This window comes from Zingiber officinale, chromosome 5B (assembly GCF_018446385.1).
Source record: "Zingiber officinale cultivar Zhangliang chromosome 5B, Zo_v1.1, whole genome shotgun sequence".
Lineage (NCBI taxonomy): Eukaryota > Viridiplantae > Streptophyta > Magnoliopsida > Zingiberales > Zingiberaceae > Zingiber > Zingiber officinale.
The window spans coordinates 92,109,091-92,120,101 of record NC_055995.1 but is presented as its reverse complement, the minus strand read 5'-3'; positions in this window follow the sequence as shown (position 1 = coordinate 92,120,101).

Genomic DNA, 11,011 nt, shown 5'->3' with positions numbered 1-11,011 from the left:
AGAAGGACAATAAGAAAAGACCAAGCACAACAAAGCATAAAACCCTGAAGGCGACTTGGAACGAGTCGTCATCAAAATCTAATCTGGAGAATCTGGACTTGCAATGATGACAAGTCATAGGAGGAGAGTATAGACGAAGGGGGAGACTCCTTATAAGAAACCTACAGAGAGGAGGAAGAAACAAACTTCAGAGTAGATATGATAAGTGAGATATGTTTACTACCTCCTGACCAATTATATTCAAGTATTAAATCTATAACTAGATCATTATATAAGCTTAAATTTAAAAATAATAATTTGAAAAAGAAAATTTTAGAATTGAAAATAATCTTAACGAATAATGTCCTTTAGAAATATATGATAAACTAAAAAATAAAAATAAAAAATTGAAGGACCAAATTTAAAAATTTAAAAATTCTGCATGTATTAATTCTAATACTTCAAGAAATTATAGAAACCTAAATTGGTACATGAAATATCATAAGAACTAAATTAGAAAAGTATCATAAAAATATATTTAAAAAAACTTCTTATTAATCCTGTAGGTAAAAATTTATTTTGGGTCTCAAAATCTTGTTTAGTATAAATAAATAATTATGCATATTTTATGTTTAGAAATATTAATTTTATTTTCAAAATTAAGTTTGTATGCTAACTATCAACATTTATTACTAAAATTTTTTCTTCTATTGCTAGAACGAATAATCTCTTAGTATTAAGTTTTATATATTTTTTTTCGAATAAAAAATTGTTTATGAATTTTTGATTAAAAAATCATAATTTAAAATTAAATTTTTTTTGAATATGCATTTTCAAGAAATCTGAATTCTCAGAGATTTGTCGTTATATTTTTAATAGATAGGAAAATCAGCCTAACTTTTAGGTTAATAAAACTATTTTTAAATATTCATTTTCAAAAAGAATTATGTTTGATTTAAACATTTTCTGTATGATATTTCTATTTGAAATTCTTATTCAAATTTTTTATAGTGATAGAACCGTTGAATTTCTATTCGAAAATATTTTTTGGTAAATATTTTGATAAATAATAAATTTTGTATGGATTATTTACTAAAAACCTTATTCTTAAAACTAAAAAGTCTCTAAAATTTATTTTTGAAAATTTTAATTTTTCATTAGTTATACGTTCTGTTCTCAATACTTATAAACATTTAGGAGATTTATTTTAATAAAAATATGTTTTTAAATTTTAACTTACAAAAACTATGTTTCTATGTAAAATAATTTATTTATGCCAAAATATTTAAAAAGATTTCATGATTTTTTTTTAATATTCATATATTACTATTGAACCTTAAAAAAATTCAAAATTTTTTGAAATGTTAAACCTATTTTTAAATTAAATTTGTAAGTATAATTATTAAATTATGGAAATTCATATTTTTAGAAAAATATTTTGTAAATTTTTTTTTTAGAATTTTGTTTCTTTAACTCTTAGAAAAAGTTTCAAATTTTTATCTAACTTTATTTTTCCCCAACTTTATTTTTTTATGTGATCAAAGGGGAAGAATGAGAGATGAGAGCTTAAGTCTAGGGGGAGATTATATTTGTAATTTTGTAGTTTACAAAATTTCAGTTTTAATTGTCATTTTATTAATTCTAGGTTTTTACCCTAACTCTAATTCGGGTGATACACATCAAAAAGGAAGAGATTGTAAGTACCCTGAGGTAGTTTTGATGTGCTTAGATAAGTTAAGTTAGGTTTTGTGTGTATTTGATGACTTATGTCTAAGTGTGCAGGAACTTAGGAGCACAGGAAGTCGAGTGAAAGACGCAGCTAGCGAGAAGGATGACAAGGAGAGAGTCGACGGGGTAGGTGCGTTCGAGGGACGAGGCGCTGCGGAAGAGTACACTGACGGACGAGAAGGAAGTGCGCGGTGTTTTCGAGGGACGAGAAGCCAGAGCGGAAGCTCGCTCGAGGAGAATGCCAGAAAATGGATTCAGGTAAGCCTTATTCTGGATGGATGAAATCACCCAAGGGAACGAACACGGAATAGAGGAGAATTCGAACAGTCAATTGCTATTGACTCTTCGTGTGCCTGGACCAAGTGCAGGCGCTTGAATAGTCCGAGCGCCCAAACTAGTCCAGGCACCCGGACCCCCTGGGCACCCCCACGAGCGCCTCCTCGGATGCCTCCTTAAACGCGAGGCTGAGCAAGGGCATCCGAGCACCCGGACCGGTCCTAGTGTCTGGACCAGAAAAAGTATATCCTTTGCCAACCGTTGCGATATAGATAAAGTTTTATCCATGCCCAGGCACCCAGAGCCATTCTAGCCGGCCGGAGCTGCCACGTCAGCAAATTGTCATATATGACTAGCAAACTATAAATAGAGCCCTGGTCTCAGTAGTAGAGAACATCACTTGTACACGAATTCATTTTCTTTTCTGTTCTACTACTTTGATTGTGAACTACCAACATTGTAAGAAGCTACTTCGCCTGAAGGAGAATTCTAGTAAGCTTTTCATAGTCTTTGATTAGCAATTCTATGATTGCAAACCAAGTAAATTCTGGTCTCTTTCTTTCATCAATTATCTTATTATTTCTTTTTATATAAGTGTTTGTCTAACTTAATTCAAAAGTTCAAAAAAGGTCTGTTTGTATTTTTAGGGCAATTTACCCCCTCTTGTCGGCTGCACCATAAATGGACCTACACGTCATAGTTCTCTCTTAGGCAACCTAACAATTGTTGCTTCAATCTTGACCCCAACTCAACAGAGATTCTTGTGGTGTTGTTCTCTCGCTCGGAATGAATGCAAATCTATTCTTGTTCATCTTCCTTTGGTCGGTGGGACTTCTCCTCTCTATCCGGTAGAGGTAAAGTAAACTTTTGAGCAATTTGTAGAGTCTCCATAGTTTTCTGAGTTTTTTGTGACTCAAGCCGAACCACATCCACATAACACTTCCAAGATGCTAGCTGGTCACCTCTTACTTCCCCTACCAAGTTGCCGATTGGGAACTTGGTTTTCTGATGATAAGTCAAAATAACTTCTTGGAAGGCGTTCAATGCCGGTCTCCCGAGGATGATATTGTACAAGGAAATAGTGTCCACCACCATAAATGGTGTTCTTCTGGTCCTTTCCAGATCCCGGGCAACGTCACCTAACAATACAGAAAGAGAAATCATCCTGAGTGGTCGTACCTGATGTCTCGTGAACCCGATCAGTGGTGTGGTTAATGGTAGTAATTCTTCATCATCAATCTGCATATGGTCCATAGCTTTCTTGAAGATGATATTCATGGAACTTCTTGTATCCACAAATACCCTTTTTACAGTATACTTTACAATTAAAGCTTCTATTACCAAAGCATCTTTGTGTGGCATCTTGATTCCCTCTAGGTCTTTTGGCCCAAAGCTAATAGAAGGGCCGACTCTCCTCTCGTGACTAGTTCCCACTGCATGGACCTCTAACCGTTAAGCGTGAGTTTTTCTAGCTTGGTTAGAATCACTATCGGTTGGTCCATCCAAGATGATCCCAATAAGACCTTTTACAAGTCCTCAAGCTACTGCTTTTCCCTTTTCTTACCTCTTCCATTCCTCTTCTCTCGAAGATGGGGAAGGCTCTCCCGATCAGTTAGAGGGATCCCACTCTGGTTGGTCCTTTCGTACCGATTGGCTACCACCTCGGATAGGTTGAGTACCACCCTGGCTAGGTTGAGTAGACCAGGAGGAGTTATACAACACCTTTCTTTGCCATGTCTGAGCGACAACTTGTTTTTGCTGATTCCTATGTGTGTAGAATTCTTCGGTGGCATGACTCCAAGAATGGTGCTAAGTACAGAAACATTCTTGCTTGGGAGGTTGTTATGACCTCCAATGCAGCACTGGAGAAGCTGTCTCTACATTCTGAATTGCCCCTTTTGCTCAATGATCCTTTAGTTTGTACAAGTAAACCTCTTTAGCCTTCAATAGGGGGGGGGCGAGGAGACGCTTTCCGCTCAGGCTGAACATCTTGTTGGGTTGGCATACCAGGATCTTTTCTTCGAGCTAATTGAACTTCCTCCATGTTCACGTACTTCGAGCTAATTGAACTTCCTTTCTTATGAGAGATCTGAAAAAAATCCTCCTCTAGAAGGCCTTGTGATAAGACACTCATCAGTATTTTCGCGGTGGCCGAGGGAACGTCTTGCGCCATTTTATTAAATCTTTGAATATAATCCTTCAGTGCTTCCTTCAATTTCTGTTTCAAGGCTAATAGATTCATGAAGGTTTTGTGATACCTCCTACTGTTGGTAAATTGATGTAGGAACACAGTCCTGAATTCCCCGAACGAATGAATTGAGTTTGTCGGGAGCCAGGAGAACCATCTTTGCGTAGGTCCTGATAGTGTAGTTAAGAATACTCTACACTTTATCCCTTCTGAGTATTGATGTAGCAATGTCATATGTTCAAACTTACTGATATGATCTTCTAGATCGGTCGAGCCATTATATTTCCCCGTAGTTGGTGTTCTATAATGGTGAGACAATGGATCTTCGAGAATCCCCGCGCTGAATGGACAAACCACCAAAGTTCCTACTCTATTTTTTGGTAGCAACTGTTGCTGAGCAGGGGCGCGAGGAGGAACATTTTGTTAGGATCGATGATCGCGGCTAGAGAGGGGGGGTGTGAATAGCCGCCCCAAATTCTTTCGTTTCTTCCTACGATTAGGGTTAGCGCAACGGAAATAACTAAATAGAAATGCAAAGGAAAAAGACAAACCTCAAACTCGATGGATGTAACGAGGTTCGGAGATGATACTCCTACTCCTCGGCGTGTCCGTAAGGTGGACGAAGCCTATCAATCCGTCGGTGGATGAGACCCCGGAAAACCGGCTAATAACAACTCCTTCTGGGTGGAGAAACCTCGCCACAATAACTTGCAACAACAAGATAGAAATACAGCAAGAAATACAAACAATATGAATGTAAAACACCTTGCTTGCCTTCGACTGGTTTCTGTTGACGAAGCAGCAACTTCACGGAAGAACAGCAACAGCTGACCCTAGTTGAAGAAGTCGAGGAAGCTCAAGCGAAGCTTCAGAAGCACTAACTTGCAGAAGCAAGAAGAAGATCAAGAAGAAGCAGAAGCTTCGGAGATGAAGAAGAGTGCAAGGTATTCCTTCACTGTAGAAGCCATCAGCCCTCTTATACCTGCATCCACCTGCGAAGAAGAAGCCAGAAGACAGAAGACCGTTGGCTCACAACGGATAGTTTTGGACCGATCAGGCTGAAGCCTGATCGGTCCACGATGGGACCGATCAGCCTGTGCGTGGATCGGTCCGCAGACCGATCCCCCTACGGTTCTGTGGCTTCGTTGTTTATTCTTGATCGGTCACCGGACCGATCCAGATACCCATGTATCACTGGATCGATCCACTGACGATCCAGAGCTTGGTTTTTGCCCAAACCAAGTCCCAAACCTTCCAAACCAACATCCGGTCAACCTTGACCTGTTGGTACATCATGCTTAGCATCCGGTCACTCCCTTGACCTGCTAAGTCTCCCCACCAAGTGTCCGATCAATCCCTTTGACCCACTTGGACTTTTCTCTTCGTGTCAAGTATCCGGTCACTCCCTTGACCTACTTGACCTTCTCAACACCAGATGTCCGATCACCCTTGATCCATCTGGATTTTCCCTTGCCCGGCTTCACTCACCAGGACTTTCACCTAGCTTCACTCACTAGGGTTTTCACCTGGCTTTACTCACCAGGACTTCCAATCTGCCCGGCTTTACTCACCGGGACTTTCCCACTGCCTGGCTTCACTCACCAGGACTTTCCAACTGCTTGGCTTCACTCACCAGGACTTTTCCGTCTGTCTGGCTTCACTCACCAGGACTTTCCACATCCGGTCCAGAGAACGAGCTCCTGAGCCCTCTCTGACCACAGTCCGGAGAACGAGCTACCGAGCCCTCTCCGACTTCCCATGTGCCAAGCTTCCATACTTGGACTTCTCCGTGCCAAGTCTCCATACTTGGACTTTTCCCGTGCCAAGCTCCCTGCTTGGACTTTTCACCGTGCCAAGCTCCCTGCTTGGACTTGTCACCATGCCAAAATCCCTGCTTGGACTTTTCCCATGCCAAACTCCCTGCTTGGACTTTTCCCGTGCCAAGCTCCCTGCTTGGACTTTTCCGAGTCAGGTCAACTCACCTCGGGTCAACCAGGTCAACCTTGACCACGGGTTGCACCCACAATCTCCCAAGCTTGTTCTCGTCAAACATCAAAATACAACTCGAGTCAAGTCAACTCGAGTCTGGTCAACCAGGTCAACCTTGACCTAAGGTTGCACCAACAATCTCCCATCATGTTTTCGTCAAACATCAAAATACAACTCGAGTCAGGTCAACTCGAGTCGAGTCAACCAGGTCAACCTTGACCTAAGGTTGCACCAACAATCTCCCCCTTTTTGATGTTTGACAAAACTCATAATCAAACTCATAATCAAGTTAGGTTAACCCGATAACCTAACTTAGGTTTTCTAATGTTCTTCCTTGAACATTCTCCCCAAACCTACACTCTCCCCCTTTTTGACACACATCAAAAAGAGTGAATCAAGGTCAAGAGTTTCTTTCTAATGAAAGTCCCACACCTTTCATTGAAACTCTTAATTTCCCCCTTGATACTAAGGTCAACAATTAACTTAGTGATAATCTCATATCACTCAAGTCTTTAGGAGTAAAAACTCCCCCTAAAAGTCAACTCCCCCTTGACTAATAGGTAAAACTCCCCCTAAAGGTCAACTCCCCCTTGACCATTGCACCAACAATGTCTTGGAGAGTTTCAATCCTTTAGAAATCCAAAACATCACTTCCATAGCTGCAATTTCAGACAAACAGTCGAAATTCAGCATTTGGCACGCTCTGATCGGTCACCAGACCGATCCACACTCTCCTGGATCGGTCCTAGTGACCGATCCACACAGACCTGGACCGATCAGGGAACCTCCTGATCGGTCCACGACCCCTGATTTCTGATTTCTGAATTTTTCTTCTCCCGAAATTCAGAAACCTCTAGAAAATCATAGAAAATTTCAAAAATTGTGAAATTTTGAGGATACATTCCTCAAAACATATACTATCATGGAAAAATAGTTTTCTATGAAAATAACTTCCATTTTTCAATCTTAATACAAAGTTCAAAATTCTTTGAAATAGCTCAAAGTTAATCAATCTTTGTATCAACTTACTCAATGATGAATGCTATCACTAGAAAAGCTTCATCAAGGTTTTTCAACTTAATTTTGAAATCATTTTAAACCATTTAATTTAGGACCACAATCTTTGGGCTAAATGTACATGACTTGTACACAAGCTTTCCCTATGATCCTCAATTTCGAATCAGGCTCATCTAGGTACAAGAACTATGCACCTTGATCCTAACTCATCATCCTAATATCTCACACACATCTAAGGTGTATCAAAAACACATCCAAGTCAATTTTGATGTGAGATATGGGTTTAAGTTATCTTAGGCTAAGGTCTCATGCATTTTCTAAACATCAATTTGATCTCCATATCAAATTGTGTTTCTTATCCTTAGATCAATTTCATTGATTATACATGCAAGAGATAATGACATGACATATAATGATATCATAAGTAAAAACATGTGCTAATGACATGATGTCATGACATAAAGTATAAAACTTAAATAGAGCATGACATTTAACTAACCTAAGCATTATCATGACATTTTAAATGATCATAAAATAAATATGATGTCATGACATGGCATATGGCAAACAATACATGGCAAATAACATATAAAGGTATAGAAAATACCTAATTCTAGCCTTAGTTGCCATTTTTGATAATTTTGATCATTTTGCCATAAAATCCATATTCCTAAGTGTATTAGACCTAAAATCATATACTAAGGATTTTTAGATCACCATGTGCCAATTAAATTGACCTAAGAGAACTCCTCAAATGTGATTGGCACATCCTAATCACCTTAGGAATAATTTTTAATTTCATTTTCAAGGCTTGATTGCACCTTGAAAATTCCTAACATGCCATCTTTTGCCATGATTAGGTTAACTACCTATTCAAGTAAGGTTGGCACACCCTAACTCATCTAGCGTGATGAAATCACGCTCCTAGGAACCCAATACCTATTGGAGCTCATTGGGTTCACTAAGTATTCACTAGGGATGACTTCCCTAGCAACCCTCCTAATGACCCTCCTAGGCTTTGAAGCCTTGGTCATTTGGGACTCATCAAGATCAACTCTAGTGGTGACTCCCCTTGTGACCTTGGTGATGGTCTTCCTAGCCCTAGATTTTGTTCCATAATCGAATGGAACATTGTGATAAGTGGGCTTGACCATTTGGGACTTAGATTTGTGACCCAAACCTTTCTTGTCCTTGGACATTGGTTTTTGACTCTTAAACCCTAGAGATGACTTCTCCAAGTTCTTAAGAGCCTTTTCCAAAGTATCAAGTCTTGACCTCAAGACTTGATTCTCCTTTTCTAATACCTCAAGTTTTAATTTGTCATTGTTCCTTGAGGTACTCCTAGGCATATGTCGAGTAGTTTTGAGATTCCTATCTAGGTTTCCCTTAACCTTAGATGGGTTAATTCTAGGGTTAGCTTTCCTAGTGTTATCCTTATCTAGGCTCACATGTTTGGCACCTAAGCATGTGTATCGATTTCTATAATTATCATGCTTATCATTATTGTCAATTGCAATCAAACTACTAGCATGCATCTTACTAGTATTGCAATAATGTGCCTTAGAGATTACCTTAGGGTTTGCCTTAGCTCCCCCTATCGATGTGCTCGGTCTCTTGTCCTTGTGAGATTGCCTCCCCCTCGGACATTGGCTCCGATAATGTCCCCTTCGCTTGCATTGGAAGCACACCACGTGCTCCTTGCTCTTGCGTATCGGGACTCCGGCTTCCTTGACTTTTGGTGCCGGTGGAGTCTTCCTTATCCTCTTTGGACATTTACTCTTGTAATGTCCATATTCCCTACACTCAAAGCACATTATGTGTAATTTATTTGAAATTAAAATGCTTGAGTTACCTAGGGTTGAGGATGGTTGTATGCTTTCTCCTTCATCCCTTCCGGAGATAGAAACTTCTTCTTCTTGCTCCGATCTTGAGGAAGAACTCTCCTCCTCTTCTTCCTTAGATGTTGAGTAACCCTCAACTTTTAATTCCACATCTCCATGGTGTGAGCTACTTAGCTCACTTGACTCCTCTTCATGGCTTGAAGTGGAGCTCCCCTCATGGAACTTGGCCAAGTTGTTCCACAATTCCTTGGCATTGTTGTAACCACCTATCTTACACAATATATCGTTAGATAATGAGAATTCAAATATTTTCATTACCTCGTCGTTGATTGTGGATTGATGGATTTGCTCCTTCGTCCACTTCTTCTTCTCAAGAGGTTTTCCTTCTTTATCCATCGGAGGAGTGAAACCTAATTGTACACAACTCTAATTTTCAATGTTAGTCATAAGGAAATACTTCATCCTTACCTTCCAATATGCGAAGTCGTCGCGATCGTAGAAGGGTGGAATTGTGATGTCTTCTCCGAGTAGATCCATGCTCTAGCTTGTGCTCCCTCGGGTGTTAATCCGGCGAAGAGCGACCTCGCTCTGATACCACTTGTTAGGATCGATGATCGCGGCTAGAGAGGGAGGTGTGAATAGCCGCCCCAAATTCTTTCGTTTCTTCCTACGATTAGGGTTAGCGCAGCGGAAATAACTAAATAGAAACGCAAAGGAAAAAGACAAACCTCAAACTCGATGGATGTAACGAGGTTCGGAGATGATACTCCTACTCCTCGGCGTGTCCGTAAGGTGGACGAAGCCTATCAATCCGTCGGTGGATGAGACCCCGGAAAACCGGCTAATAACAACTCCTTCTGGGTGGAGAAACCTCGCCACAATAACTTGCAACAACAAGATAGAAATACAGCAAGAAATACAAACAATATGAATGTAAAACACCTTGCTTGCCTTCGACTGGTTTCCGTTGACGAAGCAGCAATTTCACGGAAGAACAGCAGCATCTGACCCCAGTTGAAGAAGTCGAGGAAGCTCACGCGAAGCTTCGAAAGCACTAACTTGCAGAAGCAAGAAGAAGATCAAGAAGAAGCAGAAGCTTCGGAGATGAAGAAGAGTGCAAGGGATTCCTTCACTGTAGAAGCCATCAGCCCTCTTATACCTACATCCACCTGCGAAGAAGAAGCCAGAAGACAGAAGACCGTTGGCTCACAACGGATAGTTCTGGACCGATCAGGCTGAAGCCTGATCGGTCCAGGAACCTCTGATCGGTCCTGGGGACCGATCAGAGCTTCCTCTGATCGGTCCAGGGACCGATTAGCAGCTTCCTCTGATCGGTCTGCAGACCGATCAGATAACACTCAGTAGGCTAGTGTTTGGTTACTGATCGGTCACCAGACCGATCCAGATACCCAGTGTATCACTGGATCGATCCACTGACGATCCAGAGCTTGGTTTTTGCCCAAACCAAGTCCCAAACCTTCCAAACCAACATCCGGTCAACCTTGACCTGTTGGTACATCATGCTTAGCATCCGGTCACTCCCTTGACCTGCTAAGTCTCCCCACCAAGTGTCCGGTCAATCCCTTTGACCCACTTGGACTTTTCTCTTCGTGTCAAGTATCCGGTCACTCCCTTGACCTACTTGACCTTCTCAACACCAGATGTCCGATCACCCTTGATCCATCTGGATTTTCCCTTGCCCGGCTTCACTCACCAGGAATTTCACCTAGCTTCACTCACTAGGGTTTTCACCTGGCTTCACTCACCAGGACTTCCAATCTGCCCGGCTTCACTCACCGGGACTTTCCCACTGTCTGGCTTCACTCACCAGGACTTTCCAACTACCTGGCTTCACTCACCAGGACTTTCCACATCCGGTCCAGAGAACGAGCTCCTGAGCCATCTCTGACCACAGTCCGGAGAACGAGCTACCGAGCCCTCTCCGACTTCCCATGTGCCAAGCTTCCATACTTGGACTTCTCCGTGCCAAGTC